This window comes from Brachyistius frenatus, unplaced genomic scaffold (genome assembly GCF_029030835.1).
Source record: "Brachyistius frenatus isolate BFR_SWC_R1_liver_20210118 unplaced genomic scaffold, ASM2903083v1 Contig_2, whole genome shotgun sequence".
In the NCBI taxonomy this organism is placed as follows: Eukaryota; Metazoa; Chordata; class Actinopteri; family Embiotocidae; genus Brachyistius; species Brachyistius frenatus.
The window spans coordinates 7,180,802-7,208,241 of record NW_027210601.1 but is presented as its reverse complement, the minus strand read 5'-3'; the positions used below and the strand labels follow the sequence as shown (position 1 = coordinate 7,208,241).

At 42.0% G+C, this 27,440-nt stretch overlaps 3 protein-coding genes across 7 annotated transcripts in view; 1 reads left to right on the top strand and 2 right to left on the bottom strand.

The window, feature by feature from the left end:
- Positions 1 to 27,440, bottom strand: part of atxn1a (ataxin 1a) — a 91,359-nt gene that overhangs the window by 19,514 nt on the left and 44,405 nt on the right. Inside the window, exon 3 of the mRNA XM_069697276.1 lies at positions 8,100 to 8,215. The gene's annotated coding sequence lies outside the window, so the exon portion shown is untranslated. The remainder of the gene's footprint in view (positions 1 to 8,099; positions 8,216 to 27,440) is intronic.
- jarid2b (jumonji and AT-rich interaction domain containing 2b) overlaps positions 1 to 27,440 on the top strand; it is a 267,034-nt gene that overhangs the window by 231,212 nt on the left and 8,382 nt on the right. The gene's annotated exons all lie outside the window — the stretch shown is intronic.
- Positions 1 to 27,440, bottom strand: part of LOC138620366 (nuclear transport factor 2-like) — a 396,989-nt gene that overhangs the window by 369,310 nt on the left and 239 nt on the right. The gene's annotated exons all lie outside the window — the stretch shown is intronic.

Sequence of the window (27,440 nt, the reverse complement as noted above, 5' to 3'; positions counted from 1 at the left end):
TGCCAGACTGTGTTAACTTCCTGGCAGTGTAGTGTGCCACTTCGGCCCAAGCCACATCCCATTCACAAACCTACTAATCCACACACACTATTAGATCCCTGCTAGTCACACACACACACACACACACACACACACACACACACACACACACACACACACACACACACACACACACACACACACACACACACACACACAAAGTGTGTGTGTGTGTGTGTGTGTGTGTGTGTGTGTGTGTGTGTGTGTGTGTGTGTGTGTGTGTGTGTGTGTGTGTGTGTGTGTGTGTGTGTGTGCGTGCGCGTGCAGGATTAGGGAGGGACTGGAATGGATGGGCAAATCACTGCTAAGCTCCTCTATTGCTGTATAATCCTACTGAGTACACACACACACACACACACAAATGTGTAAATATGCAAACATACATTCAGATGTGCACATGCGCGCACGCACACGCACACACACACACACACACTCTCTCATTCATCTTCACACAAGTGTATCTGCACGCACCCACTCACGCTAACAATATCACAGACATTGAGACACAAATATGCAGGCAAAATTCCAACACACTTATTCAAGAGCAAATGCAGACATAAACACCCAAATATTATTTCAAAGACAATACACAGTATAATCCTGTTCAGGGAATGTGTGTTGCGGCACAAAAGGGAGAAAGAGAGAAATGTGGGATGAGAGAGAAAATAAGATCTTTTATTTTTTATTTTTTATAAAAGACCCCACTGAAGAGAGAAAATCGAAGACAGAAAGTAAAAGGGGGGGGGGGGGGGGGGGGGGGGGGGGGGGGGGGGGGGGGGGGGGGGGGGGGGGGGGGGGGGGGGGGGGGGGGGGGGGGGGGGGGGGGGGGGGGGGGGGGGGGGGGGGGGGGGGGGGGGGGGGGGGGGGGGGGGGGGGGGGGGGGGGGGGGGGGGGGGGGGGGGGGGGGGGGGGGGGGGGGGGGGGGGGGGGGGGGGGGGGGGGGGGGGGGGGGGGGGGGGGGGGGGGGGGGGGGGGGGGGGGGGGGGGGGGGGGGGGGGAAAGATAAATGTAATTCAAAATCCATTCATCATCAAACCACCTATCCATTGATGCTACCAACACAAGTGTCACGCCTCTGTCCATTCATTCAATGTATAACCCTAACATGAATAAATAAAAAGAGAAAGTCACTCACTTCAAAAGAGGCACAGCAGAGAATCTATATTTTTGTTATTGACTACGACAGCTCATATAGTGTTTCTCGAACAAACTGTACAGGTTTAAGACTAGGATGTGAGATAACGGCTTGCAAAATACAGCTCCTCCACTACTTTATTGACTTAATCTGACATGTCACAAGATTTTCTATTGACATGGATCATATTTCTTTGTGTAATGTGAAAGCCACAAACCCACAACATGTGACCCCTGCTGTTACCCTCAGCTACACCATCTTTGTTTTCTGGTCAACAAAAAAGCTCTAATAAACCTGCTGCATACGACATGCTTTTTACCAAACATTACATTCAGCAGAAGGGCAGATAAATACTAATGCTGCGCTCCACCTGGATGTGTAAATAAGCAACTGTATTGCTATGACAGGGTTGAGGTCACAGCTTCTTTATGCTGCCCCAAAGTGACCGAAAACTTGAGTTAATGCAATATTAAAGCCACTATTTGTTGAATATTTATGGTTTATTGACATAATGACAGCCCCCCCCCCCATCAAAATTTGGTCCAGTCTATGAGCAACGTTTATCATCTAAGTGTCCCTGAATCATATTTGTGAATGGGGGATGGGAGAAGTGTGCCAGTGTGCCAGCCTGATATGCAAAGTCGTTTTAAATTGTACAACCCATGACTTCAAATAACAATCAATAAACATGAATTTTAAATTATATCTAACAGCCCAACCTGGTAACACACGCATGCACTCCATACACAGGTTGCCACTGGCAGAGCATATTGTTCTTAAATGGATTCCCCTTCCTCACTCTTCACATTAGAAGGCCATTTGCAATGCTAATTTCAAACAAATCCTCTTTAATGTTTGTAGCACTTCATCTTTGTAAACCCGTGATCTGCTCATGTGGCTGAGATGCGGTGAGAAATGCGAGCAGAAAATCAGACTCAGCTGATGTGACTGAGATCATTTCTAAGCTGAAGTCAGGCTGACAGGTGTGGGATGTGTGACTCTGAGGGGCTGCAGGGAGCGCAGTGATGAACAGAACGGCTGTGGAGACAAATATTAACACACACACACACACACACACACACACACACACACACACACACACACACACACACACACACACACACACACACACACACACACACACACACACACTACACCACCACACTAATGGTGGTGGATTTCACTGTTGGTGAACACACACTTTGTTTTTTCTTGCTTGACAGCATCGAAGTAAAAGAACACACACAAACAGATTTTCGTGATGGCGCCTGCACGTGTCCACATGTAGGACAGAGGACCGTACTGCTGTGTCCGCTGAAGGTGAACTGCCCTGCTCTAATGGGCGTAGACAGGCAGACTGGCACTAATTGGCATGAATGGGTATGACAGCGGGCATTGTGTGGATAAAAGAGAGGTGAGCGACTGCTCAGCGTGTGTCCTTGTCTGTGAATAATGTGTTCCACCTTTTCAAAGGCACACAGACAAAAATGGCAGACAGGCAGCAGTGCTAGTTGACCACACATTCATCAAAACTCTACACAGACACACATCCAACACTCCTGAGACTCAACAGGACACGCATGCAGTACACACCGGAGCCATACAGAACCCAGCCATCGTCCAAACAAACAAATTCCACATCCAGGAAAAAACACACACACACACACACACACACACACACACACACACACACACACACACACACACACACACACACACACACACACACACACACACACACACACACACACACACACACACACACACACACACACACACACACAATGGCAACACACTCCACAGGTGTCTGCATGCTGCCCAGCAGCACCCCTGCTCTCGAGGCCAAAAGCTGCATGATGAACACAACAATAGACTTTGATGAAACACTCCAACCCATATGCATGTCCATTCATGCACCTGTATACAATCATGTTTAATAGCTACGCTGATTGCTGTCAGGCTCCCAGAAGGGAATATGGCTTTGTGTTTGCTGGGAACAAAGGGACAAATGTTTCCTGCTCCAAATCTGTGATCAGCTGGAAATACTCTGGCAGAAAAGTAAGATGCTTTGTTCATGTTTTTATGTACAAATAACTAAAATATAGGTGGTGACATCTTCACTTATACATTGAGCATATAGAGGGCAAAGTGTATTTTTACACTCATGCACAAATACAGAGAAATTAATTGATATTTTGCAATTAGGAGCAGGATATTTTATAAACTGGAGTTTGAAATGCAAATACATCACAAACGGGGAAAAGCCTTTATAGCTTATTTCTACTATTTGTTGCCAATGAATTGTGGTATTCTGAGTTCTTGTCTATCAATGAAATATTACTTCTCTGCATTTTCTTACTCGGCATATGGCTGATGATACTGACCAATGCATTTACTGGACTCTAATACACATATTCTCAATTCGTTTATCTTTGTGCTTGATTATTAATTTTCTAACCTTTCCTGACTCAATAAGCAAATTTGCATTCAGAGGCTTCTATTGCACTCTCTTTGACTGCTATCAGACTATTGAATATCATCATCTATCGGTCCCAGATATGGGCTAGTATGGACAAATAAAACTTCTAGTAGGTGCAGGAGATGATTATCAACAACATATAACTGTTGTCATGGTAACAATAACAAACAAATGGTTAATGTTGTGACATGGTTGGAGTTTGAAGTTACCATGAAGACCATGAAGTTAAATACATTACATAAGTGTAATTTAAGCATGCAACTTAAAATCAGTCAACGCTGACTTTTGTTTTCAACACTTTACCTGTTTAAAACTTTGCAGAGAGAAAGACAAAAGGAAAACAGACAGAGTGACCACAGAGGTTTGTCAGTGCCCTCCTCACTTTTCCAACGAATCTGTCAATTCCTTTCAACATCATTATTTCTTAGTGTTTTTTACACACACACACACACACACACACACACACACACACACACACACACACACACACACACACACACACACACACACACACACACACACACACACACACACACACACACACACACACACACGCACACGCACACGCACGCGAGAAGGCCAGTAAGTTGTGTGCATCTAGATATTGTATTGTTGTACACACACACACACACACACACACACACACACACACACACACACACACACACACACACACACACACACACACACACACACACACACACACACACACACACACACATTCATGCATGTACAAAAAGAGTTGTCTTAAGGGTTTTCCTCTGACACAAAAAAAAAACCTTTGACCCTGACCCCATTTCATGCCAAACCCAATATTTGCCTGGAAGACCACATATTTTGACTGCGGTTATGTAAGGCTTTGCAGAGGTGGAGAGAAAATAGCAGGAGGGATGGATGAAAAGAGTAGAGGAGAGGAGGATATGGGGGAGGAGAAGAGGGATAACAGGATAAACTCTCACAGAAAAAGTGGGAGACAGTGATGTCACCTTGTAGTAGCACTGCAGTGAGTCGGACAAAGAAAGAGAGAGAGAGACTGAAAGAGACAAATGGAAGAAAAAAAGGTGGAGAGAGAAAAGGGATATTGAGAAAAAGACTGAAGAGATCTATTAGCTGATAGGAGACATGCAGACAACCTCCCACTCCTGAGGTGATTGATTTGAGGTTATTGTGCTGAATGCTGTGTGTGTGTGTGTGTGTGTGTGTGTGTGTGTGTGTGTGTGTGTGTGTGTGTGTGTGTGTGTGTGTGTGTGTGTGTGTGTGTGTGTGTGTGTGTGTGTGTGTGTGTGTGTGTGTGTGTGTGTGTGTGTCTGTCTGTCTGTCTGAGTGAGTGAGTGAGTGAGTGAGTGAGTGAGTGACGCTGAATCTCTGGCTTTGGGCCTCAGGGCAAAATGTAATACTACTAGAAATCTCTCTTTGGAGACTGCATTTAGTCTTTCTCCTCTCAGTGAGTGCCTGCTTTAGTAACATGTGTGTGTGGGTGTGTTGGTATCACTCATGAGGTGGTGTTCACACAAGGTAAAACAGGCCTTGGTTTTTGGTCAATGCAAGTGGCGATTCTGGTGATGTCTCCAGGTAATAAATGGAAGTCAAGGCAGTGTCCTCTTAAGTGACAAAAACAAGTTTGTCTGTCTGTGTGTGTTTCAAGAGGACAGCATAATGGAATGCCTCGGTTCAAGACTTGCCAAGAGCACTTTTCCCATACACTCGGGAGCCAAGACTTCCCCAACCAGCCAAGAATAGCAGAGACTCTCTCCCTCTCTTTTCTACTCTCTCTCACCCACTCCCACACAAACACACAAGCACTCGCACTGTTTGGATCTGAGAAAAAGGGTGTGAAAGAGGAAAGAACAGACTTGCACACTCAAATCAGCAGAGTGAAAAAGAAAAAGGGAGGAGGGACGTTTTTCTAAATTATACTTACATTGTACAACAAGCAGTACAGCATGTTCGCTGGGATTTTCAGGCCAAATATGCACTTTGGAAACATGTTTTTGATCAATACAACCAACTAATGACGCTTTGTTTGAACTTGAATGAACTAACGGGCAGATAGGAGGAGCAAAGGAGTGAAAGCTTGTGAGGGAGAAATAAATAGAGGGAGGGAGAGATGTATTCAACGTATAGACAGAGATTCCAGCAGGGGGAAAAAATGCAGCACTCTCTAAACTCATTGCTCCCTGTGGGGTGGATTGGGTTTGCTCTCTCTGTGAATGTATATGTGAGTGTGTGTACGCTTAAACAAGGATGGGCTTTTTTTTCTTTTCTTCTGAGACAGCAATAAATTTGCGGATAAAAATGAGGCCCAGAGAGCATTCCCTATATTCCCACTGCACAGCACCAAATGTTGAGGCAACAGAATAACAAGCAGAAACATGGTTTCTACTCCAAAAGCATGAACATGAATGAAAAGAAGAAGCCTCATTATTACCAACAATGAAGTAGTTATACACATTAATTTTTTTTCTCTTAAAAATGGTTCATATCAGTGTTTATGTATGAATGACTTTTACAAAAATCTGCATTTCAAATGACTTCATTTGATTTCAACTAGCGAATACTCCTTAATACGTGTGACTAGACTGGTTTAATGCTGATCACCACATTGGGCAAAATTAGAAAAAAAAACATCAACGTCATCTTTGCAAAATTAGACTCATCCATGTGAAGTCCTTATTAAGCACATTAATCTTTCGCAGCGACTTATTGGATTATCGTGTTTCTCTACAGCTGAGATTGTTGTCCAAAACAGTCGGGGCTACTTTTTAATGTCTGCACAGTTGATGCCGTCAGTGTGCAATAATGAAATGTTTTTAATTAGTTATTATTAGCTAGTAGCTGGATAGATCAGAGCTGCCTTGAGGCCTGGCAATTAGTATCTTGACATTACAGTAAAGTCAAACGTGGATCTTCCCCTCTATGCGCGACTTCTGAGTGGAGGTCAGGTAGTGTTTGTTATTTAAGTCACTCATTAGCATTGTTTCTCACGACAGCCGTAAACAGACACACAAGAGTATTTCTCAAGGGAGAAAACACTCCAAACATGCAGAGAATGGAGAAAATTTTACTTGAACGCTTGTTCATATTGATTCTCATGATTGGCCAGAAAAATGTCTTCTACTGTGGTGAGTACAGAGACTATCCATCAAAGAGAAAGCCAGAGTTCAAATCCTTGACCTTGTGCATTTGCTCAACTGAAATGTCTGTCTGTGGGAAAGATAATCGCCAGCAGCTCAAAGGGTGCTATTCTGTAGCCGACCCTGCGATCGTATACTTCTCTGTACAAGCGGAGAAAGTGAAAAGAGAATTTCTCCTCTGGGGATCAATATTACCACAAAAAGGCCGCATTTGTACCGCGAGTAATTCAGAGCAAAATCAAAGCCAATGTAGTTTGTGGTTTTCTAGTAATTTGAAGAACGTGTGAGAAATTCATCAATGAACATGCACAGATATTAAGATCCCCAAAGCCATACACGAAAAATAAATACACACAAAGCGATGAATCACAATACATTCCCCCCCCCCCCATCCTCAGGTCTGCAGAAACATTATTTATAGGGTGTTCTTTGCACGTTCAGCGCTCCCAGTAAGACTTCCATTCTTGTAGGAAGACCCTTCAATAACGGGTTCCTGCAAATATATTGCTGCTCCAACCCAAGAGCTCAGATGCAGCCTGATAAACAAACACGCTGTCACTAGGCAGACCAAGCTTCCCTTACACTAAAAAGGCATCTCCTCCAATCACAGCGGAGGCAGGAAACAAACGTAGTTACTTCAGCTCGCTGACGCCCACTAGCTTGATTTCAGTAACTGAATGATGCCGTCTTATCTTTCTGACTGTTTACCTTTAACATTGCCAGAGAAGTCTCGGCGAGTGGGTGAATGAATAAGTCATACATCATATTGTTTGGTCACATCGTTGTACCGCATTACAGAGAATGAGGATTTGAGAGTAAGTAGAGTAAGCCACCAATTTGAATCAAGCTAAACTTGTGATGTGCTGAGGTTCAAAGCTACAGAGAGGAAACCCTTGGTTCATGCTTCCCGCACATTAAAATCCAATGCACTTTACTTAACATGCATCTGTGCAGTGGCCGGGGTGACAGGATTATCAGCAGAATAAGGCTCTTGGCTATGGAGAAAAAAAAAGGTCTGGAAAGTCCTTGATGCCAGAACTAATAACATCAAATTAAACATGACAGTTAGACTAACAGCTCTTAGGCTAGAATAGCAATGTGATAGCAGTTTGTCACTAATGATTCAGGAGTAAGCAGTCAGCCACTGTCTTCTAGTTTATCAAGCACAACTTCAATTCTAACAACTTAAAACACAATATATAGTAGGTTGGTATCTACTGATAAAACCAGATTACGTGGCAAAAGAATATTCCAATTAAAATCACGATATAGACATAGTACATGTTATCAGGAGGGTCAAAGACATTCTCACCTCATTCAATACAACTCCTCCAGACCCCCCGGGTTTGTCAGCAGGTGGTACAACCCATGGAGAGGGTTCCAGACTATCCCAGAATGCAGTGTGTTGACTCGGGGACTCAGCACTCCCTGGTGAAAGAATACAGCAAAGGTTAAAACAAAACAAGAACTGTTTCAATCTACCCTGCAGTTTTGAGTGTAATATCGTCATTCGCATAGCAGAACACATTGCTAAACACTGTGTTGTAAGCTAAAGCAAAATCAGCACACTGCCGAATAGATTTGGACATAGAACTGAGGGTGTATCACAAGGCCCGTCAACAGAGCAACACGTATGGCAACTCCGCTTCGATTCACAGGCACAAACTGGGATCCTCAAATCTGGCTTCAAACAGCGATGAACATGCAAAACATGTCTTTCACATTCGAACAGCCTCTGATTCTCTGTAGGTGCAGATTTGTACAGGTCTCACCAAAAGGTACAACGAATGCACCTCTGCGATGGTGATGAATGATGGTGGCTAGTGATGTAAAGAGAAGAAAAGAGACCTGCGACTGGCTGCGCCAAAAAATAAAACTAATTTGTAAACACATCTATGGTAAAAAAAAAAAAAGAAAAAAGATCTACATCTGCATCTACGCAGACGGTAAAGTAAAAATTACTTGTTATTGAAAATGTGGGTGATATCTACTAGTTACATTACAATACATATCTATGAAATGAAAATGTCAAGTGTTTTATTGTTTTAAAAGCTGCAATGCAAATGCAGGTCACTACTGTAAACAGGGTCTGCCATAATCAGAAGAAAAACTCAAGGGCATCTTTAAAAGACATCAAATGTGCAACAAGCTGACTTGAGCAGACACCCACACACCGGCAAAAGAGACAGAGCGGGTGATTGTCGACAGTGTGTACACACTCTATGGGACTAATTAGGCAGGTTGTGGTGGAATGATGGGCATGTTATGGGGATACGAGACACATGTTCCCTGCTTTTAGTCAGCTGCAGTGTGTGTGCGTGTGTGTGTGTGTGTGTGTGTGTGTGTGTGTGTGTGTGTGTGTTTGTGAGCATCTACAGTATAATGTGTGGCATGCCAAACATCCTACTGACCCAGTTCTTACATGTCTGACAACAAGAAAAGAGGTGGGGAGGCGTGGGAGTACATGTGTGAGCAGCTGTCTAGCTGTGGGAAAGTTGTTTTTTTGTGTAACTTATAGGAAATCGGGATGGGAATTACAGTATGTGGCTAATTATTGATAGTAAAATGTTTTTATTTTGGGGGGGATTGAGAGCTGTGGTGAAAATGAAATGTAATAATGGAGGCAGGAATAGGAACAGCGAAAATGAATATCTGGTTCGTCAGACATGAGAAAATTAACAGGATTGCATGGCGGTCTATAGTATAGTGCCAGGCTTTAGCATGTATGTAAACACGCATTCAACTGGCTGCACACAGAAACCAGCAGGGTTCGGCTGAACTTGAGACGTTTTTAAATTTGTGCATGTGAGGAGGAGGAGAAGAAGAGGAAAAAAAATAGATGAGTACTGAGGCCATGGATTAGCAAACGACAACTGGCAAAGGAATCCATCATATGGAATCAAAGAGAGGAGAGAGAAAGAAGGATAGTGATAAGAAAACAAGTGATGGAAACAGAGAAAGATACTGCGACAAAGAGTGAGAAACTGCATAAACGTTAAAGGAGGAAAGAAAAAAAGGGGAGTAGAGGCAATCCAGAGGTGACAAAAAAAAGGAAGGCAGATGGAGAGAATAGAGAGGACAGAGAGGTACAGCAGACAGAGAGGAAGAGAAAGGCAACAGAGAGGCAGAGAGCGAAACAGATGGTAGCAGAGAAGAGGCAGATAGAAGCTCACTGGCACAGCCAGCGAGGCACAGCAGGGAGCATGGAAAGCTGAAAAATGTCAGCAAGAAGGGAGGAGGAGGAGGATGAGAGAGAGGGCAAGGCAGGACAGAGAGAGTGAAGCTTGCATTCCAACACTCAACTAACTTTTAGGGAAAGGCTTGGCCGGGATCACGGTGTTCAAGTATAACAATTATCTAGAAATCCTGAGGTATGATTTCAAAAACTGCTAAAAATATATGATCCTATGATTCTGTTCAAGAAATGCTTACTTAATGTGGCATATTTGCAGGAAACAACATGAGCCACCAGAGGTCAGGCATGATACAAGTGACTGACAGAAGAGACAGTCAGCTGAGAAAGACGGTGAGCGTTGATGGGAAAAGTGGGAATCTTAAAAAAGAAAAATTTCGGGTTCAGATCCAATGATAGAGATGAGATGTTATTATCCGTAGTCGTCTGTAAATACCTCTGGACCTCCGATTTCAAGAGCAGCATCTGAATGAATAACTTGTATACACTTAGTCCAAGCTAAAGTCCTGTTAGTTGTTTTGCAATGTCATTTGATTGTTTATGAGAAGAATGAAATGAACTGGACTTCTTAGCAATGCTTTTCAGCCTCTTTAGAAGCTTCTCCCTTACAACACACACACACACACACACACACACACACACACACACACACACACACACACACACACACACACACACACACACACACCACGGTGTACACTTTCTGTCTCACCTACTCGGCTAAAGACACTTCGTCTCAATCCATCATGTTCAATCCAGAAATCAGTCAACCTAATTTAGTCAGGAATGGTTCAGTGTAAACTACATTAAGCGAAAGGCTGATTGAATTGCAAAGCACAGCAGAGTAGACAGCCCCTGTGAGTGTGTGTGTGTGTGTGTGTGTGTGTGTGTGTGTGTGTGTGTGTACGATTTATTTATGTCACTGTGCGTGTTCAAATCCAGCGTGCCTCGAGGTTCTTCGTTGTACCGAACCAGAATTACTCCGCATTGCATTCATTCAGCAGACTTGACTAAAGTGTCTTGCAATAAGCGCATTCAACATCCAAACAAAGAGCACAGTCAGTGCTACAGTTCAAGTGCAGGGATTAAAAGTACCAACAGTATTTGTGTATTTGTACTTCGGTCAGTGAAACAATGGGGATGAAGAGTATGCTTTATGCATGACGAAGCCTCTACCCGACACTGTCAGCGAGACAAACTTACAATGAGTTAACAGGTGAGGGCTTGGTGTCGCGCCCGGGGGCCGTTTGCCAGTACAGCTAAATGTTGGAGCCAGTGCTCAAGCGACCAAATGAGTGGTTTGCGCACTTGGAAAAAGGACAAATCTGCAGTCTATTTGTGTGAATGTCCTGCTGTTGTATTCTGCCACAGCGGGTTAAGGGGTTCACAGTTATGCACGTGTCCGGTGTTGAAGACCAAAAGCGATGATATTCCACATGTCGAACAAATGTTCTCTGTGTGAGTATTTCTCGGCACTTGACAGCACGCTGGCATGATTAAACCACGAATACTTCTGTCCACTCAACTGTCATTTCATCTGTTTAAGTGCTCGCAGTCTTCGCCAAGTGTCTCAAAAAAATTGTTGTCCAACCACAATCGCCATGGCTGCTGCCAAATCCTTTGCCTACCGTAAAAGTTTAGTCTAACAGTGTGGTAGTGTTTTTTTAAATCTGCTGTAGACCGTGACAACCACAAGTACTGGGTTCAAAGGCCAACATCAGCAAACACTTTACCCAACAATACCTCTGAAGGTTACATTACCCACTGAAAACGGATGAATGTTGAACTCCTGCTGGATAAATGTGAGGTTAAAGGTTATAATTGGGTGCAAACACGACTTACAAAAACTTTTAGAGAGTTATGACTTTAAAGTCTAAGTGTTTGCACCTAATAGGCGTGTAAATATTTTTGCTTTGCACCAAGTGACATGCGAGAACATTTCTAAGCCTTCAGGCATTCAGTTTCAGTTTCCACTTGCTTATCCCAATTACATTTGCTGTAGTACACAGTGGATCATTTGTCATAAATAAAGCAGACAATCACACACACAGGAACACGTACGCATAGACAGAATAGTTTAGGAGCTGACGTAGTGTCTAACAGCTGCGTGGTTGCTTGTGGCAGAAGAGTGCATTGAGCCTTTCTCTCTCTCTCTCTGTCTGTGTGTGTGTGTGTGTGTGTGTGTGTGTGTGTGTGTGTGTGTGTGTGTGTAGTGGTAACCAAGTGACTGACCATCACTGTAATGCAAGGGAAATGCCTTCCTCAACCACAAGCCCATTTTCCTAGACTCCAAAAATGTTGCCATACCACAAGTGAGGAATCAGCCCTCTGAAGGTTTAAGGTACCGAGCGCAGGAATGTTATCTTGGGTGCACACATGTCTGGAAAGACCAGTGTCCTTCACTAATCCTTCAGTTACCATTACACACCTCTTTGGCTCTGTCACTGGTTAATGTGTGCAGCTGTGTGCCAAAAACAAAACAAAAATCCAAACGCAGACTTTGACTATTTTTAAGATCGCGTTTTTAAATCCTTTTGGAAAGTAAGAAAAAAAGAAGTAAAGATCAAAAGCCAGGAAAAAAAAATTCAAATCATTCAATGAAGAAAAACACAAGAGAAAGACATTTCCTGGTTTAATCTACAGCCCACTGCTACACTTCACACAGTTGAACAGATAAAGGTTAAAGATCTCACCCACTGCTAAATCAAATTTGACCTAATTTAGGGCATTTTTGTCATGGGTGTATGAAAAGTACATAGAATCAATGGATGCATATATATGATACATATCATATGATGTATATATATATATAATAAATATATATATATATGATATATATCATATTACATATATGATATATATATATCCTAAATTATATATATATAATAAATTATATATGATATATAGATATCATATATATATATATATATGATAGATATCATATGATATATTATATAATACTGATAAAAGTTGAAACAACAAGACGGTTGCTGCTGGATCTGATCTAATCTTAGGCCTAATTAATCTGACTAAATGCAAAGTAGAGAGATAATGAAAGTGTGAAAGCTTTGGAGCTTTCTATCTGTCTTTGCATTCACAGTCAATTAACTCTAAAATCATTTCTTAGACTGATCAACTGGAAGAGAAACAGGGCTTCCTGCAGCATATTATAGTGGAGAATTTATTACAGTCTTATGAAATATAACATTAACCCTCAGGAAACATAAGAGTATTTGTATCCACGACCACTAGATTGTTTTCAAAAGACTGAAGTGTTCTTTCACTGGATGGAAAATTCTCCTACTTGTTAAGTAATACACAAACCATTTAAAACCCCTTGGATTATCTGAAAAATGCACGGTCACTAACCTGGATCATGAAAAGGTGATGTTCTTTCAGTTGACCTTCAGTGTTTTGTGACAAGTGTCGATCGTTTTCACAATCATGTAGGTAAAATGATCACGACATCAAATGTGCCTCTGATCCAACAGATGGCAGTAAATTATGGATCAGGTCGTATGTTGGCTTTTCACATGAATGTAATTAGAGAAAAATGTCACAATGGCAAAAAAAATAAATAAATAAAAGTAAAAAAATAAAACTTAGTCGTTTTTTTAAAAGTTCAGAAAAGTCAACTGCTCCAATCAGCTGGGGATGGGATCAGGCTGCAGTCATGACTTTTCACCACACACTGCCAAAAAAAAACATGAAAAGGACAACAACTGACTGACAAACTACGTCATCTTTGATCACCCTAAAGCATGATGAGTTGACTGAGAGGTGGCAGCTTTTGTTTTTACTTGTCCCACACAGATTCACAGACGGGGCATTCTGTCCTGTCTTAGCTTTACTTCGGGAAGTTATAAAACTATACGTGTGTGGAGCACACGCACGCACGCACACAGGACAGGCATTCATTTCCCTAAATAAAGACAAAGGTGTAAGACAAATCCATGACTGTGTGTGTGTGTGTGAGCTTCTGCCTTAAGAGGGCATGCTGAGAGAATAGGAAGCGTGCTTTCTGTGCCAACCCTCTCCTTGGCAGTCACACAAGGACACACACACACACACACACACACACACACACACACACACACACACACACACACACACACACACACACACACACACACACACACACACACACACACACACACACACACACACACACACACACAGTGCTGAGCGTTTTTAATTGGCCCCTGATTTGCCAGTTAGTGTTCTTGCCACTCTCTTCACCTGACTGTGCTGGCCCCCTGCCCTAGAGCCTGGCAGAGGCACAGCTGGAGTCAGAGAACGAGTGTATGTGTTTCATCCTGAAGTAATTGGTTTCACTCGTGTTTGTGTTTGTTCATGTGTGTAGGTACAGGAAGGTATCATTTCAAACGAAAACACTTCACATTTGTTGACATTTTGAGGAAGCCGACTTTCAAGGTCAGACTCCTCAAATTTTCTCAGCACCTATAAACTCTCTTAACTTAACGCTCTGCTTCATTCAGTATATTGAAAATTCTTCTTTGTTTAAATTTGTCACGAAATCTGTTCTCAAAGTTCCACGTTTTCGAAAACATCTTCAATCCTGTGCACCATTATTGTTTAGTTCAGTTAACTTCCTTTTAGGTGTTTTACACCAAATACACAATATTCTTTACATCAGTGAAACTCTGATTATTAACAGTAAGTGGAAAAACACACGTACAGAGTCTTCAGCACACACCAAGTGTTAAGGTTGAAACTATGCCGTGTACACACGGATAGTCTTGTGCATGACAAAACCACATCTATTGTAAATGTGTGCTGTTAAATGCCAAAATACTCTTCAGGCTCTTAAAGTCACGTAAACACACCGCAAGCACTGTGGTTAGATGTAACTAAACAATGCAGCTGTATCACCCACACTCTTGTGAATTTGTACTATAGGGGCTTCTGGGGTGTCCTTTGTTCTTCTTACACGAGACAGTAGGTAGGTAGGTAGGTAGGTATATACTTTATTAATCCCCGAGGGGAAATTTTTTTAGTACAAAGGACTTGCTGACCAGCTACTCCAGAAGTGCAGTTCAGTGGCTTCCAGAGCCGGATCATTTGTACCCAGCGAACATGCGACTTCAGGGAGACGTTCAGACAGATCATGTTTGTATAACATCCATAAGTCTAGACCCGCTGTTGTAGATCTGGTGGTTCTTCAATACAGGTTTAATATCTGTGTGTCTGAGAAGGACCCGATCGGGACGTCTTTTTTGAACGTCTTTTAAACATTCACCATTGACACTGAATTATCATCCATTAGGAACAGCAAAAAGATTTTCAAAAAATTATGGTGCAAAAACTCTCCTTCTGGTTTCTCAGTGGACACCATTTAAATGTTCAGCAAATACTTTTTTTGAGTGTGTACTCGGACTGTTTAAAGAGTGACCGTGTGTAACCACATTAGCGTGCGGCGTAGCAAAAAAAAAGTCAAGACAACCTTGAGTTCAATTCCAGTTTAAAATCTGGCAATAAAACATCTAGTCTGAGCAACAAGGTGTATGTGTGTGTGTGTGTGTGTGTGTGTGTGTGTGTGTGTGTGTGTGTGTGTGTGTGTGTGTGTGTGTGTGTGTGTGTGTGTGCGTGTGCGTGTGAGAGACGATGTGTGTAAGATCTATGTACCCGATATCAGAGGCAGATTGCATCCTCCACCTGCAATATTTTGCAAAGCAATAACAATCAAAAGTCATTCCTCGTGCACTCTGCACACACCCAGACGTCCACAGACACACTCACCTACGAACAAACCAAGGTCAAAACAAAGAGGATGAGATAAGTGTGTGATGAGTGGTCAATATGTGTATGTGTGTGTGTGTGTGTGTGTGTGTGTGTGTGTGTGTGTGTGTGTGAGAGAGAGAGAGTGTGTGATGACATCATTACTAGAGCAGAGCACTCTATAGCTGATTGATGGAGAAAGGGTTGTTATGGTCGACTGCTGTGAGCTCATTGCCCGGCAACCACACAATTGGAACTTGCAATGTATGTCACTGTGTGCGTGCGTGCGTGCGTGCGTGCGCGCGCGTGCGTGCGTGTGTGTGTGATCTCAGTCCTGCAGCTCACAGTGTGCAGCACTGAATAGGGAGGACATATTAGCCATTTGTTACAAAAGCAAGTTTGGGACATAATAGCCTATTGTCAAAAAAGTATTTTTGTCATGATGAATAGGTAAACAACAGCAACAGGTCACATGTGAAATGTCTATAAATCCATGTCGTATTAACACAGCATGTAAACAGATAAATGCCCTAAATGCGTCCACATGGAAATACAGTGTGTAAGGCAAGCTTTGCATTGTATTTATAGGGCTGTTTTGTCTCTGAACGGATATAAAACCAAGACATAATCTGCAGATATCCACTTCTGTATTTTCACTCTACTTAACTTGATTCACAGACTACATTTTTGGGTTGTTTTTTTTAGTACTTATTTATCAGCCAGATTGTATTCTAGCAAAATAGAAAATATGCTGCTTGGTCTCTTTTCCCTGCATCTTTTTCTCTATTTCGAGGTGGCACAGCAACTTTGACAGACTTGTAAGAAGATAGTGCGCTCAACCTCTCACATGTGCCCTATCAGGTTACCAATCTCACACACACACACACTCTCTCTCTAACGTGCTACTCAGATGACCACCCATTGAGAAGCAAGCGAAGGAGACACAATACTACCACCACGTCACAAAAAAACACAATCGTGGCTCGGCCTTCTCTGATGTCACCTGTGCAACCAAAACTTATCAGGCTCTTCAGCAGACTTCAAACGGAATGAGAAGTCTGAAAGGCTCACAGGAGCTGACAGCGATTAAATAGCAGCTCCAGAGGCTTGAAAAACAATGCAGTGGTAGTTTAAGCACTTTTTATGAAAGCAAATGTGTCACTTAAAGTTCTAATTGTATCATAACTGCAAACATCTGTCATCGCCTCCAAGCTTCATTCCTGCAGAATAGTCAGGTTTCGCGTGACCACGAGAGGAAATATGCATTACTCAGACTGTAGAGGACAGATTTTAAGTCCAGATATGTTGGCACCAGGAGTCGGGAAGCCCCCATTACAGCTGCAGGCCCTCTTCACTGGGTCTCTATTAGCAGAAATGTAACAAAAACTTGATAATTTTGGAGGCTTTCCGAAACCAAATTCCAACACCGATCCTGTTCTCTGTCTTACAGTGTGTCTCTGGAGAACAAAACATTTTTTTTTTTCAATTATGATAAGAACAGCTTTATGATTAGTTATATGTGGCTGAAAAACAGCAGAGCAAATTCCTCAAGTAGTCACGGCATGGCTCATTGTATAAAACATCTCACTGTCGGCGTTTATTTCCACTGAGATCACATACTACAAAATTGTAAAAAATCTAGTAGTTTAAATTATGGAGTCTCTTGCTGACAGTGGCCCAGTTTATAAATGGGGCAGCAGTGGAGACTCCTGGTTACACTGACCGGTTGAAAAGGGAAGGACACAGGTGAACACAAGAGTCATATGTCCTTCAATGAAAGAGCAATAACTCCTTTTCCCGTAAGTATATCAGCTACAATGTATATTATGTTATTGGTTTTGTGGTGGGTCACATTTAATCAATGAGTATTTGATATTGTGGATGGAAACCAAACTTGTTTTTCTGTCTGCAGTCTAAGTGAAAATATCAAAAGTAGTTAAAACCCAGACTCAACCACACTGCACCACTGCAGAATGAAAACAAAGTATCTTTGAACCCAAAACAGAAAAAATTAAGACAGAAATAAAAAAGAAATGCTGTGACAGATGAGGGTGGGGTGATAACAGAAGGAATGAATACAAAAAAAGAAACATAACACAGAAGAGGAGATAAAGAAACCGAGTTGAGGCTGAATATGATAAAAGAAAAAGGACCTCGTCTGAGCGTCTCTCCCTCTCTCTCGCTTTCATTCTAAGATCTTCAAAGACTAATGCAGCACTCCGGAGACAGTGCTACCAATACTGGTGGGACAAATACACAGACACACACATACACTAGTAAACTCTGCTGGGAGACAAGCTCTGCACAACCCTCCTCTGAACCAAAAATAATGATACACTACAAGCTCAGACAGACATGAAGGAGAGAAAAAGTGGCTGAGTCAGACAGAGAAAAACTCATGGCATAAAAGTGAAATTGGAGAAAACTAGATAAATCTTATTAAATATGTGTACTGGGAGAACAACACTTAAGTCTAATGCCAGTTAGATATGATTGTAGTATCAGTTTACAATATTGTCTTATGTAAATGTTAGTCATTAGAATGTATTAGTATAATGTGCCTACCAGTTTTGTTTGTTTGTTTTTTCGCTTTTTTTTGTTTTTACCGGCGCCTGGTTGTAGTGCGTTACTCCCGTCAAATGGCGGTGGAAGTGCACCTAAGACCTGTCTACCAGCTGCCATTACGCAACAAAAAGAGAAGAATAGTCGACTAATAATCGAATAGTTACAAGGAAATTTTGATTACTATTTTTGTTTGAAATGACCATCCCAAGTAAATGCCTCAAAGTGTGACAGAATTGAACTTGACATCATACTATATCAGCATATAAGACAACAATTAAAGCTGCCTCTACATGTCCTGCTAATTTTACACAATCAAATGACAAATGCACATGTCACCTGACTCTGTATTTCAGCTCATGTCTACACAGCGCTTGAGCATCTTTTAATTCAACGTGGGGGTTTTAGAGCACCTGACCTGATTGTTTTGGTTTGGGATAATCGCTCTCGTCAATTCATTTCCAGCAGGAGCAGGACGTTTTCTCCGCCCAGCACTAAACAGCAGAGAAAACTAGCAACTAAATGGTGGCAATCATGGAGCAGTTGCAGGTAAATAGTTAGGTATATTCTTTCAGGGGTGGGTGAAGAGAAATTAAAACATAGCTGAAAGGAGAGTGAGGACTGGACTCTCCTATAAGGGGGCCAGAGGCACGACTAAATGAGTGAATATGAATGGATGTGTTCTCTATAACAACTGTGTGAGATGATAATATGTCACTGCTGTCTTTACAGCTTGTTGTGCTGCCCCAAAGTGGTTGAAAAGCAATAATCTGATGCAGATTTACATTTCATATTGTGATATAATATTCCTGCATGTCAGCCAAAGCGTTCTGTATCAACACAGTGATATGGTGAATTGATTTAGTCTTCGATGTAGGTATCAATCCTTGATAAAGACTTTTAGGCTGCTGTTTTCTCCCAGGTATACACACATCACGTGTAGTTTGATATCATCACTTTCATGCCAAATCCATTGCATGTTTACTGGCATTATTATGTCGTTAATCAAATATGGTCCTCTATCCTTCAATGAAACAAAACAGAAACAAAGACAGCACAATAAAGAAATGTGCTTTCTCCAGATAGCTGACATATGCTGCTCCTTCTTTGCATCTCTGCCCTGGGATTAAATTCAAAACTAAACCTATCATCATCTCTATTTCTTCTCACAATTTAGAAGATGAGGAGTCTCACTCGGCAGCCTGAAAATGTGCACCGTACATGGCTTTATCACTTATCTGCACAGCTGATAATGTTGGACTCATTATTTGCTGTGGTTGTTAGTGCGGCTGCTTGGTCTGGGGAAATGATATTCTTGCACGCCTTGTTAACTCCGTTCCCCTTCAGTTCTTTCACCCGCCCACATTTTCTCCTCGTCTCCGTCTTTCTCTTCACAAACCTCGTCGTTCTCTCGTCTCCCTCGCTGTGTTTTCATTGTTGTCACTCAGACTTTGTCAATTTGTCTCTCACTCTGGCTGCAGGCGCTACGCATTTTGCTCTTCCTCATTTGACCCTCCCACTATTGTCTCTCCTTCATCCCCCTCCCACCCTCCTCGTCCCACCCTTGCAGATTCTACAATGCTGTCACCCTCAGAGTCAGTTTACTCATGTAGAGCCTATAAACGCTGAATACACTTGTCAAATGAGCACTCGAAGGATGTTCGACACAGCTATTCTACGCTCAACTGGTTAACTGACAGGGCGTTAGCGACTGTGCACATTCTGTTTGTGTTGATGGTCTGAGTGCAGCACACACTCAAAGTTACTGAACAAATAACCTAAAGAAAGCATTATAAGTTTTCCTGCAGCACCAGCTGAGCTGTCACAATACTTTAGAGTTAACTGGGTTTTAACAAGACGTCTGGAGTGATTCTTCTCTGCTAAAGTTAGTGCCTTTCCTCATATATAGGAATATGCAAATAAAGAAAGTACCGTGACTTAAATCGGGTTCTTTTACAGTCAAATAAGAGATTGAAGTGATAATGAAGCTGGGAAAATAGATGAAAATGAGGGAGAGAACACAGCAACACAAATAAACAGGCAGTTGATTTTCCAACTTACTGAACCACCACTTTGTTACTTTAAGCGCCTGACTCTCGTCACAGTTTGAAGATGAAGTTAAATGCAGATAAACAGAGGCCCATTAATTGGGGTCATGAGCTGCTTTCACACATGCACTGCAACCCTGAACTAACATAGATATTTCCCGGAGGAGCTGTATGCGAGAATGCAAATGTCTGAATCAGTAGGAGTGGACATCAAACTGACTTTACCCTGCCAGCTACCGAGTGCAAAGTCTGTGTAATGTCTGATTGAGCCCATGTGTGAGTACAGCAGGTCATTGTCCGGAGGATTCACAGTGAGCTAGTGGTTGTGTTGATGACGTTTCTATCATGCCTCCTGCACCCAGGCGCCAACCCTCACCCAAATCAATATTTCTATTAAGGTGAGAACGCGTCTGACTCGACAATCTCCTGTTGTGAAACCCGAGTCTCCACATTTATGAGAAAATTGATATATTTCTTTAAGAGTATGTTTCTTTTTCTGCAGTCACACTGAGCCACATCTATTAATAACCCTGGTGTCTTTGACTACGCTGCTACATTTACATTGGAACTGTAGACACGTACACGTACGCACACACGCACACGCACACATTCTTTGCATATGGGCGCTCACACTGGCTGATGGTGCTCCTCCTGCTGCGAGGGGTTGTGGGTGTGTGACTTGACTCTGACAGTAAATGTCTGGTGCCACTCGACATTTCAAAACAGTTCAGTCACACAGCATAAGTTCAGAGGTGTCTGTGTGTTCTCAGGATATGATGAAGTGTTCATGCTTGTGTGAGATGACACTGCGGTCACAAGAAGTGCACTAAGAATAGAGTAAATTGTGTGTTTGCATGTTAGACTTCAGTGTTTCTGATACCAGTGTCTTGAAGCACATAGAACTAGTTACTTCCAGTAACTATAGTTGCTCCACAACTAGTAACGCCTAACTAATAGTTACTATCCATTTACTTTGCTGAAAAGTATGATTTTGTGAAAGTATGAAAGTATGATTTCTAAGGCTGTTTACCTAGTGGAAACACTGTACTTTTTACTACAACATATTTTTGGTCTTCACAGAAAGTAAAGCTATTGAATTGTATTGTATTCTGTTTTATTTTATTAAATTCTCTTTTATCAAAGAAGGACAGAATATTGTATTTTATTCTCTCCCATTAAAATTATCATCATATCGTGCCTGGTATGTTAAACTTGGCTTTTTCAACAGACATTTTGAGTATATAGTATTGCTAACATTAACAATGGTTTCATTCTACTCAAGTACCTCATGTGTGACAATAAGGCAGCCTACACAACACCAGGATCTTGAAACTGAAGCAGCTGAACTGAATTCAGCCATCATTCATTTTTCTATTTACAGCTGTGCTTTTCCTTCTGTCACCTGTCAAAATGTTGTCAATTAAAAAGGCCTCCAGGAACGCAGAGCAATTTCAGAATTTTGTCCTTGTATTACCTTTACACAGTAATACAGCATATATTCTAAAAACTGCAGGTGTTCCAGCTTCCTCCCACAGTCCAAAGACATGCAGGTTAGGTTACCTGGTGACTGTACGTCAGCCGTGGGAGTGAATGTGAGCGTGAATGGTTATCTGTCTCTGTGCGTCAGCCCTGTGACAGACTGGAGATCTGTCCAGGATGAACCCCCACATCTGTCAGCTGGGAAATGCTGACACTGAGAGTGAGTGAAAGTTAAATTCAGGTTAACAGCATGCTCTTATCATCTCATACACAGCAGCTTGAGATGAAACCATCCATCCTTACAGTTTGTTTGTAGAAATACGACGACGGATTCTCACAAATTCATATTGTTTATCATTATATTAAAATGCTAAATGTGTATAAGGCATCTAAATGACACCTTCTTTACCGTCACACTATCAAATTCCCAGTAATGTGTGTGTGTGTGTGTGTGTGTGTGTGTGTGTGTGTGTGTGTGTGTGTGTGTGTGTGTGTGTGTGTGTGTATGTAGTAATTTATACATATCTACACATCACAACTATTCCCTATTTAAACCAGCGTTCACTGTAACTTGTAACGCTCTTTTTTTTTTTATCAAAGGACATTGCAGGGTTGTGTTTCAAGTCTGGTTAATGCTGAGAAAGACTACACTGCTAATATGTGTAATGGACTGTTTTCTAAGTGTGTGTGAGAGAGAGACAGAAACGGAGAGAGAGGATGACATCATTACTATGACTGGGCGCTGGCTGATGGAAGGTCATCATGGCTCGCTGCCACGAGCTCTTAGTTTATGGGCCTGTGAGAGTGTGAACATCGCTGTGCCTCTGTGTGTGTGTGTGTGTGTGTGTGTGTGTGTGTGTGTGTGTGTGTGTGTGTGTGTGTGTGTGTGTCTGAGTGTGCAATTCCTATCAATTAGTGGGGATATTCTATTGAATTCATACACATAATGCACACCCGCACGATCTCTTTTTTTCTCTCTGTGTTAGTCAACACAACAGTAAAGTCCCTCCCTCTCAGTTCCTCTGTCTCACTTTCTCTGACCATCGCCATTTTCCTCCATCCTCTCGCTATCCCCGACATGTTTATGTGCGAACTACGTGACATTCTTCCCTCTCTCAATTTGTCCTCCATCAACTCTCAATGTCATCTCAAAAAAATCAATCAGGAAATATGATTAACCTCTTTAATCTTTACTTGGAGGGTAATGAAAGGTAAATATAATGCTCTTAGTAATAATACATAATTTACCAAGTAAATCACCCAAAATGTTCATGATTCTGATCAGACAGAGAGAGCTCATCGTTATCTTATCTCTTCCTCCTTTACTCCCTCTTTCTATCTCTCCCACCTGACTTCTCGTCTAAATGTTTCCTTTCCTATCTCCATCTGAGAATAAATATCTTGCTTCCTCTCTCGTCCATTCACTCCTTATCCCTGCCGTGCATGTCCCTCACTTTGTTTCCTCCCTCATTCCTTCATTTTTTTTTTTTTCCTCCACTCTCCGTGGCCTTCACCTCCCTGTATCTGCACAGCACACCTTCCATCCAGCCCGACTTTCTTCACCGTCTGAAATTCAGTAGTTAGGTGAGGTAATCCTAGTTACAGCCATAAAGTGTCCCGACACACACACACAGACACAGACACACTTTGAGCAAAAACAGCACGATCATAAACCTGACACTGCTGTCATTCAGACTTATAGTGCTGGGCACAAAAACAACCAGAGATTTGTGTGACTGTGACTGTGTGTGTGTGTGTGTGTGTGTGTGTGTGTGTGTGTGTGTGTGTGTGTGTGTGTGTGTGTGTGTGTGTGTGTGTGTGTGTGTGTGTGTGTGTATCTGTGTGTGTGCTGAAGGCTACAGCACAGAGGGGAGCCACTACAGCAATTTATTGCAGGAAATCCAATGAAGGGAAAACGCAAGTGTTTGACTGGAGGGACTTTATGCTCAATTCACTCTTAGTACAACAACTTCATATATATATATATATATATATATATATATACACACACACACACATACTGTGTGTGTGTGTGTGTGTGTGTGTGTGTGTGTGTGTGTGTGTGTGTGTGTGTGTGTGTGTGTGTGTGTGTCTGTTTATGTCAGTATGTATATGCTGTAATGAAGCCATATGATTGCAGGGGCGCAGTGGTTAACTCTCAAAGAGCTTTTATAATATCTTTTCAATATGATTCTCTTAATGCTTGTAAAGAGAGAGGCAGTCGGCAGAAGGAGGACCAAGGAGAAACAGGGAAGGTGAGTGGGATGAGGACAGAGAGGAAGAGGGACAGTAAGAGAGAGGTAAGACGAGGGGGGGGAGTTTGAGGAAGAAACCGAAAGGAACAGAGAGCGTGGTATCAAAACTCTTTTGTGAACTAATGTCACAATGGAAATATATTCTGTTCAAAGTAAAATAACTGTTCAAAATTACAGTCTACAGAAGAAGTTCTCATTCAAAATGACTCTACTCAGTATGTTATTACAAACTGTAGCTACAAACTGTTGGGTATGTATGTATGTAAACGTGAATCTGCAATGCAATTAGTAACGGCAAATTTAGTGTGCAAAAAAGAAGAACATTTTATTCTGAAATGTTCTAGGAGAGGTATTAAGAAATCTGTAAACCATAATAGCAGGCACCAGCTGAAGATTATGGTGCTGGGGAAATTGAAAACAGTCTGCCGCTTGAACCACTTTACTTGCAAATATTAACTGCAGTGATAAATAGTTTCCACTGAAACTGTAATGTTGCTATAGTATATATATTGTCCACCTTGTCAAAATGACAGTGAAAACCTTATATCTCAGAAACTAAGCTTAAATTATTAAAACTTGTGGCAATAACAAAGCTTCAGGATCTCAACATCATCTGGGGGAGCTCCATGTTAACATATTGTTTGAAGGAAAACATTCAAATAGAAAAACATAATGGAGAACAACACTTTGGGAACCAGCTTATCCAAGGAGAGCAGCTTAGGTTCGCCAAGACGTCACTGTCCTGGGCAACATTTTCTAGATCCTGGAGGGGAATCCCAAGGCATTCCCAGGACAGATGAGATATGTAATCCCTCCAACATGTTCTGGGTCTACCCCAGGGTCTCCTACCAGCTAGACGTGCCAGGTAAACCTCCAATGGATGGCACCCACGAGGTATCCTAATCCGATGCCTGGACAACTGGTTTCTTTCAATGGTGAGGAGCAGCGGCTCTATTCCAGATGTCACGCTCCTCACCCTGTCTGAGGCTGAGCCCACCCACCCTGTGGAGGAAACTCTTTTCGGCCACTTGTATCCGCAACCTAATGACCATAGGTCAGAGATTGACTGGTAAAAGCCTGGCCTTCCGGCTTAGCTCCTCCCACTTCACAAATCTTTATTTCAAGTACTTCAAAACTGTATTTATCTGCTTACTTCCAGGTTCTTTCCACACGACTTCCGAACCCATGTATCCTCTCATCAATAGAAAAACAACAACCTGTATCAGGGCTGTGAACGTGCAGAACCAAATCTACTGCGTTCCACGGTGGAATGAAATGTGCTTGACAAAGGTCAAGACACATACATATACAGACACACACCTGCTTAATGTTTCCATGAGAAAGCTTGTTGAAAAGGTTATATATTTCTCAGCACAAAATACAGACTATATAGACAGATAAATTACAGTATCAAAGTTAAGACAAAACATTGACTAAACATGTAATGTCAAAGTTCAGACTTAATTGCCACCAAAAGAGAGGATGGGCCTAGTTTATGCAGGATGAAGAAAAATGAGGGTAAAGAACAGACTATAGGAGAAGGAAGGTTAAAAGGGGGAGAAATAGAAAGAACAAAAGAAAGAACGAGGCACAGAGAAAGGAAAAAGAAAGACAGACAGACTCAATCAAAAAGTAAGGAAATAAGAAAGAGAGAAAGAGATGGACAGTGACTCAAAAACACCAGACAGACAGAAAGTAAACGAAGTGACGCTAAGATAAAACAGAGAAGCCAGTCGTGCAAAGGCTGAGTCAAAGGCAGACAGAAAAACAGATAAAAGCAACAGAAACACAGTTCACTCCATGTTTCTGCCAAATGATATCAGTGGGATGGACTCACAAACCAATGCAACAGTTTGAAACGAGTACATTTAATAAGTCTACCTGCTGGCTGCACTGTATCTATGATCCCATGTTAATGGGATTCATGTAACTTAATGTTTGTTGTGATCTAAAATGCAAAATAGACTTAATTCTAAAGAATAAGCCTAATTTATTTAAATCAAGCATACAATGCATAAGAGAAAGTTAAATCTTGAAATCACTGCAAACTTTCACTGCCAAAGTAACTAAACATGCGTCTGACTGCTGACTGACTGCACAGCTGTGTTTGAGTGCCTAAGAGTCAGGTGAACTGAACAGCTGTGTGAGTCAGTGCAGAGCTGTATGACTGGCTGACGGATAAATGCATTACCCGTCTCACTGGCTACACGGTCGGGTGTCTTGCGGACTGATCGAGGTACCTAAGTGGCTGGCTGGAAGTTTGTTGACTTTATAGCAGGAGGACTAACATTTAAAGCACATACTGTAAAAAGTGTCTTTAAACAAGACAATGTGTGTGTATGGACAGAGACTGCACATCTACATTTGCAGTATATGTTCACTGTATCTGTAAGGAAATAAGCGGGGGGTGTGTGTGTGTGTGTGTGTGTGTGTGTGTGTGTGTGTGTGTGTGTGTGTGTGTGTGTGTGTTGTTTCAGGGAGGGGGCCTGTTGCTCTCTGCTGTTATACAATACATATTGTATAACAACTGGCAGTGTGTGGGCAAGTCCCGCCATCTGGAGAGACGCAAAGCCATATCGTGTCTGACACTACACACTGTATGTGCATGTGTCTGTGCACACACTTTTCCACGTGTTTGTGCCGACCCTGCAGCTAGAAATAGATACAGCATCAGCTATAGTAGCTAGGTTCCTGTGTTCATGTACATGACAAATTAATAGAAGGTAACTGAGTGAAATCTTGTACATTGTGCATATAACGCATGTTTTGCTGAGTAAGACTGATTTAAATTTACATTATTTTGTTTGATTCTTATATATAGCGAGATCCTACGTGATATAAAATTACTGTTAAAGTGTCTAAATGCTGCGGCCACGGAGAATAAGCCCACAGACCATTTTCAGCCCGTTTTGTGATGTCACAAATATACCCTTAGCATGGCTCACTGTTTATGTGGAAGATAACACAGAAAAGGTCATTGTGTCGCAGAGCCAGCAAGTCACAAGACGGATTGAAAGCTGAATGTTGGCCTGGGAGTGTGTGCCTCAGAAAAGAGTCAGCCAATCAAAAGAGAGTGTCAATGAGCCCTAAAACAAAACGCCTAAAACCACACAAAAAAAATGTCTTATGGACATCAAGATTACAAATAAAACAGTGGAAAGTGTCAAATGTGGGACTTTTGATGCTACAACTCTGTTATTGCAGAAATAAATGCATAAATGTTTGTATACACCTACAGATGGTTCATTATACCGATGTAGTAATTTCCTCCTGAGGTTTGACAGCAGACAGTGAGGGGTTCATTATCTGGCTTAGCAAGAGACAGAGTCTCACTGTTTCACTCCTAGTTCTGGGTTTCCACAGAGATGGACTCAACC